Source organism: Chinchilla lanigera, unplaced genomic scaffold (genome assembly GCF_000276665.1).
Source record: "Chinchilla lanigera isolate Chin_1 unplaced genomic scaffold, ChiLan1.0 scaffold00146, whole genome shotgun sequence".
Lineage (NCBI taxonomy): Eukaryota > Metazoa > Chordata > Mammalia > Rodentia > Chinchillidae > Chinchilla > Chinchilla lanigera.
The window spans coordinates 609861-618741 of record NW_004955547.1 but is presented as its reverse complement, the minus strand read 5'-3'; the positions used below and the strand labels follow the sequence as shown (position 1 = coordinate 618741).

Below are 8881 nucleotides of genomic sequence, written 5' to 3'. Positions count from 1 at the left end.
GCCTGTAATCCCAGCCTTCGAAAGGCTGAGGCAGAAGGATCATTGTAAGTTCAAGGCCAGCCTGGGCCAGATAGTGAGACCCTGTCTTAAAAAGACAAAAAAAAAAAAAAAATTTAAGGGATGAAGATGTAATTCAGTGGTAGATTACTGCCGTAGTTCAATCCCGAGTACCACAAAATAAACTAAAACAAAAACAACAGCACAGTAACTAGAAAAATCAGAAAGAAAAAACCCCAGATGAGGTGACAGGTATGAAAGGGAGAGATTGGGGTGCTCCCCCCTAAGGAAAACAGTAAGATTTATGCTGCACAGAAGGCTAAGTAGAACTTGATGAGGTGAAGTGTTTGGGGCAGTTTGACCAGCAAGGTGGGGCTCTGGGTGGGAATCGTATTAGGGTCAGGAAGTAGAGCCAGGGTCCTTTGGGAGAGCCTCCTTAAAGATTCTGGTCTTTATTAAGGACTTCACACATGACTGTTTCCCATCTGTCCCATCTGTCCCTTTCTTTTCATCCCCACTGCCACTGACCTAAATCAAGAGTTTCTCTCCCAATTTTTCCTTTCCGTATCATCCATACCATTGCCCCCCCGCCGGTTAAACCTAAGGTGTCTTGCATGCTATGCAAGCACTTTACCACTGAGCTAGATTCCCAGCCCTATTTTAGAGTATGTTCTAAATCAGTCAAGTCGGCCCAAGTCTTTCTGTCTTGGCAGTGAGTCTATTACAGGATAAAATCCAATCTCTTCCTAGTCTGCTTCCAGTTTATTTTGCCAGGATCTCTTCCTTCTCAGGCCAGTGCTACCCAAGAGGCATCATATTCATGAATCCCCAACAACACTTGAAATTGAAGTAGATGTTTCTTCATAATCCTGAACCTTTGTAAACTATGCACTTGTGTATTTATTAAATATACATTTGCCTTGTTCCTCAGTGGTCACATGATCTTTCCATTGCCAGGAATACGCCACCCATTCTCTCCGGTAAATTTCTTTTCACACTTCAAGTTCCAGCTCGGATATCAGTCTCTAGGCTTTGTTAACCTTCCCACTTCCCAGAGAAGATTGATTGCTTCTTTGTCTGTACTCCTAAGGGACTTCACATGGATCTCTGTCCCAGTACAGTACTTACTTTATTATACCATAGGTGTCTAAGAAGCATAAGCTACTGCAATCAGCAAATACTCCTGACCCTGAAGAGTTGTTGGGATATTTAAATGGGACAATATATTTACAGTTAATATTTTCTTTCTTCATTCCTATCCTAATAACAACCTGCATTTCAGTTTACAAAGGATAAAGGTTTTGTTTGTTTTTTTGTCTTTTTTTTTTTTTTTTTTCGGTACCAGGGATCCAACTCATGACCTTGTACTTGCCAGGCAGGCGCTTATGCCACTGAGCTATATCCCCAGCCCTTTTTTGTCTTTTTTGAGACAGATTTTGCTGTGCAGTTCAGGCTGTCCTTGAACTCACTTTGTAGGGCAAGCTGGCTTTGAACTTGCAGTGATCCTCTTGCCTCAGCCTCCCAGAGTGCTGGGATTACAGGCGTGTGCCACTATGCCCAGCTACAAAGGATAAATTTTGATAGCATTCCCCATACTACCTTGATGGACCTGTGAATAAGCCTGTGAAATATGGATGGTATTATTATTTCTAGTTTATAATTGGAAGAAGTAAAGTATACAAGAGTTAAAAGTGATAAAGTAAAAAAACCCAAAAGTGATAAAGTAGGGGCAGGGGTGTAGTTCTGTAGTAGAGTGTGTGGGAGGTCCTGGGTTCAATCCCTAGCATGAGCATACACACACATAAAGTAATGTAGCTGGCTAAGTGGTATGTTTGCCACACAACAGTGCTCCAAACCAGGTGTGGTAGCACACACCTGTAATCCTAGCATTCAGTAGGCTGAGGCAGGAGGATCGATGTGAGTTTGAGACCAGCCTAGGCTACATAGTGAGATCCTGTCTTAAAAACAAAAAACAAAACAAAACAAAACAAAACAAAAAAAATGTAAAAACAGCACTCTAGCATTCTGTTAAAACAGAGTCAAGTTTTCTGGTTAAAAATTTTTTGATTTTTTTTTTTTTGTCTTTTTGAGACAGGGTCTCACTATGCAATTCAGGCTGGCCTTGAGCTCACTTTGTAGCCCAGGCTGGTCTAGAACTTGCAATGATCCTCCTGCCTCAGCTTCTTGAATGCTGGGATTACAGGTGTGCACCACCATGCCCTGCAAAAACTTATGATTTAAAAAAATCAACAATAAAATGCATACATTTATGCTTTACATATTTTGCCATGTGTATACACTGTGGGAAGACTGAATCAAGCTAGTTAACATATATCTTATCTTTTTTGGTAGTGAGAACCCTTAAGGTCTGCTGTCTTAGCAGTTTTCAAATGAACAATGCTTCATCATTAACTATGGTCACTATGATATAATTTCCTGAATTTAACTTCTGTAACTGAAATTTTATATCCTTTAACCAACATCTCCCCAACCTCTCTGTTAAGATCTTTCCATTAAGATCATAACTACTTCTTGTATGCTTTAGTTAGTACAGTACTCTTTTTCCAAAGTGCAGGTAGTCACCCATTATTGAGACTTTTTAAAGTAAAGTCACTGAGGTAAAATACCAACACGGGGAAAACAGAAAAATGTTTAGGGTACATTACATGTAATAAGGATGAGCAGAGTTCTCTGATACATGGTTGAATGTAAAATGTATTCCTCACAGTGGATCCAGATTTTTTAAAAGTATGAAAGCCCCTGTGCTATCACAATGCCATGTTCTAAATAACGTTTATTAAATTGAATTATAACGCTCTCATTTTGTTCTTTTGTTTCTTTAAACTGTTTCCTCCATTTGTAGCTACTGGAAAGCAAAGATCACATCATTTTTATTTTTATTTCCCAGCAGAATCCTTGCTATGAAGTTGGCACACAGCATGTGTCAAATGAAAGACTGAATAAATGAGTCAATGAACGAAGGGATAATACAGCTCAGTGCATATGGTTGAAAATGACTCTTGTTTCATTTCCTTCTGGAATCCTTCCTTCTGTACAGCGAGACTTGACACTGTTCAGTTACTAGTTTCTAAGAGCGCTATTTTCCTGCTTGGGGGAGACAATATGGGCAAGAATCATTAGTATTCTCCTCAAGAAGCACCGGCACTTGCCCTTTGTCAACATGGCATCCAAAATGACTTCAGGAAAGGGCGACGGAAGAGCTGTGTACCTTAGTCAAAATGGCTTCTTTAGCGTCGCTCTAAAGGAATGCGCACGCTTAATTCCATCCCCTCTCCGCCCCGTTGTCCTGGCGCGTGCGTTCTAGCATAGAGGAACGTGGGAGGAATAACTTTCTCTGTGATTGGTTGGAGCAGGATTTCAAACCGGAGCTGGCGGCTCGCTGCAGCTCTGCCGTTGGGTGAGGCGCGGAGGGAAGTGGAAGGCGGCCCAGGTGAGCCCCTGCAGTCCCGGCAGCCCCGGCAGCCCCGGCGAAGGGAACGCTGGGGGCTGTGAGACGAGGGTCGTTAACGCTGGACTGTGGCAGAAAAGGGCGCGCCCAACGTGGTGAGTCCCGGGCGCCGTGGCGGTCGGGAAGAAGGCAGGCGGCCCCGACGCCGCCACTGGGGCTTCCTGGGGGCGGGGGCTCTTTTCTCAACGTCGGGTTTTTGGGAAGTCGCCGGCGTCTTCTTGACGAGGGGCTTGGACCGAGCCGGGGCGCCCCAGCCCGCCCGGGTGGAAGCCGGGGTGGCTTTCAGTTAAACAGAACGTGCGAGCGGGTGGGGTGCCTCCCCTCCGCGCACGTTGTCGGAGGTGCGGCGTGTCTAGGGTGTTCCTGGGAGAGCCCGGCGGCTGGGGTGCAGCGGCTCGCCCTTCCCGGCGGTGCCCCTCCAGGAGAACTCGGTCCCGGACTCCGGTGACATCTTGCCCTTCCCACCCTGCTTCTTAGCCTTAGTCACTGCGAGGCCTTATTTTTACACTTTCACATATTTTCGTCGTATCTCATTCGTCTGCGGAGGGTGTGTGTTGGAAGATGCAATGGGTGAAAAGATAAGCCTTCAAAATGATATATTTTTTAATATGTCTGCTAAATAAGTCATTTGAGTTTTTGCAGATGCTTAGAGAAGGTGCCTCTCCTCCAGCTTAGTCGTTTAGCAAGTATTTCTTAAGTACAGAGTGTAAGTAGAAGACTTTTTAGAGGAGCGTGCAGTTTATTTGGGATGACAGGATTTAAAGAGACAACTGTAGTGAATCTGGTAGGCCTGTACACTGGTCTTTTAATGAAATATTAATACAGCCTTTTAATGAAATATTTTGGCAGTATTTACCAAGGGCTGAACAAGTTTTTACACTGGTAATAATTGGAAATGTAAGGAACAGGGTAACACCTGGAGAAAAATACTGTTCATAGTGGTGTGTGTTCATTCATTGAATACTTAATAGTCGTTTGCCAAGTGTCAGGCACTGTTCTAGGCACCGGGGACTCAGCAATGCACAAAACAGACAATTGTTGGCCTTCCTGGAATTTAAATTGTCAAGAAGACAGATAATAAACGAAATAAGTATATATATTATGAGGAGGTAAGTTCTTTAAAGCAGAATAAAGCTGGGAAGGGGAAAAGGCTGATGTGTGAGTAAAGACTGGTGAATAAAGATTTAAAAGAGGCAAGGGGGGCTGGGGATTGAGCTCAGCGGCAAAAGCGCCTGCCTGGCAAGCGCAAGGTCATGAGTTCGGTTCCCGGTACCGGAGAAAAAACAAAAAAAAATAAAATAAAATAAAAGAGGCAAGGGAGTGACCATGCAAGCAATACGAGGACAGAGGTAGTTGTCATCAACTTTTTTCAACATAATGGAAACCTAATCATAAGAACCAAACCACAAAATTGCATATATGAGTGTGTAATGGGGAACAGTTAGATATGGAGGTAATTATAGTTGATTAGGGTGATGAGGTTTTTGTTTTGTTCTTTAAAAATAATTTTTTTGTTATTTTTTTTTTTTTCCAGTACTGGGAATTGAACTCACGACCTCGCACTTGCCAGTCAGGCACTGTGCGGCTGAGCTAAATCCCCAGACCCTTAAAAAATAATTTTTGAATATAGAAAATTAACACTGTGAGACAAGAGGTTTTATATCTGCCAGATAAATTTTATAGATGATAAAGGTTATTTTGGGATGAAATGGTTAAGGAAAGCTTCAGTGAATTGGTAAGACTTATTCTAGGCCTTGAAGAATAGAAGATTTTATTTTATTTTTTTTTTTTTTTTTTTTTTTTTTTTTCTCCAGTACCGGGAACCGAACTCACGACATTGCGCTTGCCAGGCAGGCGCTTTGCCGCTGAGCTAAATCCCCAGCCCCAGAAGATTTTATTTATTTATTTATTTATTTATTTATTTATTTATTTATTTATTTATTTATTTATTTATTTATTTATTGTTTTTTTGAGACAGGATCTCACTATACCATTCAGATTGGTTTTGAGCTCATTTTGTAGCCCTAGCTGGCTTCCAACTCCCAATGATTCTCCTGCCTCAGCCTCCCAAGTGCTGGGATTACAGGCCTGCGCCACCACACCTGGCTAAGAATGGAAGATTTTAGAATAGGAAAAATTTACAGGAGGCAGGAAATGGGTAGTAAATGCAAAATCCTAATTCTTTTCTTCTCTTTTGTTATTTTAGTCTTCATTCTTTCTGTTTTTTTGAGATAGGGTCTTACTATGTAGTTCAGGCAAGTTGGTCCTCAACTCACTAAACTCACTATGTAGCCCAGGCTGGCCTTGAACCCACAGTGATCCTTCTACCTCAACCTCTGAGTGCTGGGGTTACAGGTGTGTGCCTCCACGCCTGGCAGTCTTCATTCATTTTGGATAAAGGGCTTTTCATTTTCTCTTTGTGCAATTGATTTACTTACAAGAATATTTGGTCTCAAGATTCTTTCTCCTTACCATTTGGGTAGCTCTGTGTGGTGGATTGACAACTAGTGGTCAACTTGTAGCACCCAGCTGAACTGAACCAGTGTGGTGCTAGGTGTGGGGGGCCCACCTGAGGATTGTTGCCGGCAGCATAAGAGGCAGAACTGGAGAGGAAGACGTTTAGAAGCTGTTGGGGAAGCTTAGGGAGCTGTTGGTTTTCCTGGAGGAGCTTGTCCTGCTGACTTTCCTGTTGAACTTGGTTGTTCTTATCGTCCAAGGAGCTCGGAACCATACTGTCAATGAGAATGGCTACGATTCACTTTGGGGGAGCTCTGGTCCTCACTTTGAGCATTGCTTCCTGGCCCTGGAGGGGAATATGGTGCACTGCTCAGTGTCCTGGAGAAGCTTATTGCCTTGGCTTTCCTGATGGGAACTTGGCTGTTCTCATCATTGGAGGAGCTTGGGACCTCACTGTCACTAAGGATAGCTGTGGTACTTTTGGGGGGAGCTCTGGTTCTTACTTTGAGCATCGCTTCCTGGCTCCAGTGCAGATTCCTCAGCCTGCTAGCACAGATCCTTCATCCTGCTGGCACAGACTTTCTAGTTTCCACCACTGACCTTTGGGCCTTCCCAACACAGATCCATGAAACAGGCCTGAATGCGACATTGTCATGGGCTCTTGACCTCCAGTTGGACTCATAGGAGGCATTGTTGGGGGCTCTAGGTCTTCAGCTGGACTCATGCAGGACATTACCATGGAATCCAGGCCCTCAGCTAGATTCTTTGATCTTTAGTGTGTGGAAAGATTTCCTGCACTCTCTTTGTATATGACTGACTCTTTGGGGGTGACTATTATAAAATAATCTTATAAATCATGTGTCCTGAATTAAATTGTTTCCCCTTGTAAACCCCTGACTACAACATTCTGCTTGTGATATATTGAAATGGAAGCTGGACATTTGGGGACAAGAATTGTTCTAAAATGCTTTTGTATGAAAGAATCCTAGTATTGAGATCCTCCATCCTGGTGATGACAAACCTTTTAGAGCTTTCAGTGACACAACAAAACAGCCCACTGTGGCATGCTGTAGGTTTGCCACCATTGCTCTATGGGAATGGTTTTCTTCGACAGCAGGAAACCTATATTGTTGATTTTTTGGGAATCTCCACATCAGCAGTGTTTATGGTATGTTTTTCATTAAAGCACTCTGCTGAAAAACTCAAGCAATCTTTCATTGCTTTGTCTTACAATATTTAACACCCTTGATGCATCTAAAAACCTGATGTATAGGTCTCTTAATAATGTTATTTGTAGGAGGAGGAAGAAGAGTATAGAGACTTCTCCCAGGGTACCCTGCAGTAAGATCTGTTCTGTAATAGTCTGTTATTCGGAAGGACTGTCTGTCTCTTGGCTGGGTGATTGAAATTAAATTGGGGGCTCAAAGCAATCACGGCAAGCTGAGACGCTTTCATGGTGTTGCCAGATTGCTCCCTTAGGGATACTCACAGATTGGGAATCTGTAACGTAGTGACTTCTCCACCTCTGAGGCTCCCCATCAATAACAGCTGAGATTTTATAGTACCTTTTTGTTTAAAGTGCTCCACAAACTGATTTCCTTGCTACACACAGGAATCATTTGAGCTTTCCCGAAAGACAGAAGCCTCTGTTGTGGAAAGTGACAGCTGTTTTACAGCCGCAAAGCAATGCACTACAGTATGACTTTGTTTTTGTGTCCTTCCACATTAATATATCTTCTAGCTGTGGAGCTAAATAATAAAGAGGGAGAAAATAAACATGAGGGTAAAAATGTCACCCCGTAGGAAAATTAAGACCATTCTCAGTTGATGTTGAACTGGATGAGTAAATTTTAGCTTTTCAAGTTACAATTCTGCTTCGATATCAAGAGTTAGTGGTGGTGCAGAAAGATATTTTTGTCACCTATAAATAATTCCTGAGATTTGTTTCTGTAGAAAATTAATAAAAATATATGGTCCCCCAGCATATAAGGAGGATTATATTTTGCTAGAGCTGTTTTTGGATTACCCTAAGTAAACCTATATTGGAGGATAAAACTAGCTCTTGAGAAGCAACTAAGACTCATGTAGGACAGCTTGTTGAAGAGCCGTGACCTGGTCAGTTTTGCTATCTACTTGATTCTTTTTGGTCTAGTTTCTAGCTATAATCTATGTCTTAAGTGCATTGTGCTTTGCGTGTTACGATTTGTGGGAGGTGTCCAAGAATATCTGCAACATATGTGACCTAACTGCTATTTTTATAACATTTTATCTTTAGTGTGTTAGGATGGAAAGAATATAGATTTTGTGTTTAGGCCTGGATTTCATTATGAGCTCAGGGGCTGGGGATTTAGCTCAGCAAAACAGGGCCTGCCTGGCAAGCGCAGGGTTGTGAGTTCGATTCCCGGTACTGGAAAAAAAAAAAAAAAGAAAGATCATTATGAGCTTAGCATTTATTAGTTACTTAAGGTCTCTGAGCCTTAGTGGTCCTTTGTAAAATGGAGTACATTAAGTTAATCAGATCCACTTAAAGAAAAAAATGTTATGTGAAATGTCATTTAGTGCCCAAATCATTTCAAAAGCACCTAGTAAATACTGGTTTCTTTATTTTTTGGTTTTTTTTTTTGAGACAGGGTCTCCCTATGCAGTTCAGGTTGGTCTTGAGCTCACTTTGTAGCCCAGGCTGGTCTTGAATGGGAATGGGATCCCAACGATCTTTCTGCCTCAGCCTCCCAAGTGCTGGGATTACGGCGTGTGCCACCATGCCTGGCTCTTTTTTCTTTCTAGCTATTTAGCACTATTTAATAAAAATTCTGGCTGGGTATAGTGGTACATGCCTGTAATCCCAGCACTGGGGGTGCTGAGGCAAGAGGATCACTATGAGTTCAAGGCCAGCTTGGAGCAGCATAGTGAATTCAAGGTCAGCCTGCACTACAAAGCAAGACTTTATCTCAAAAAACA

The 8881-nt window shown here is 42.4% G+C and overlaps 1 protein-coding gene across 4 annotated transcripts in view; it reads left to right on the top strand.

Annotated features, from left to right (window-relative positions):
- The first annotated feature begins 2858 nt into the window (after window positions 1-2858).
- The window catches only part of Racgap1 (Rac GTPase activating protein 1), a 30999-nt gene continuing 24976 nt past the window's right edge, over window positions 2859-8881 (top strand). For 2 of the 4 annotated variants that reach the window (XM_005411863.2, XM_005411862.2), the window contains exon 1: window positions 2859-3448. The gene's annotated coding sequence lies outside the window, so the exon portion shown is untranslated. Of the gene's footprint in view, window positions 3562-8881 lie in introns of all 4 variants that reach the window. The other 2 variants (XM_005411861.2, XM_005411860.2) reach the window with 1 other exon arrangement.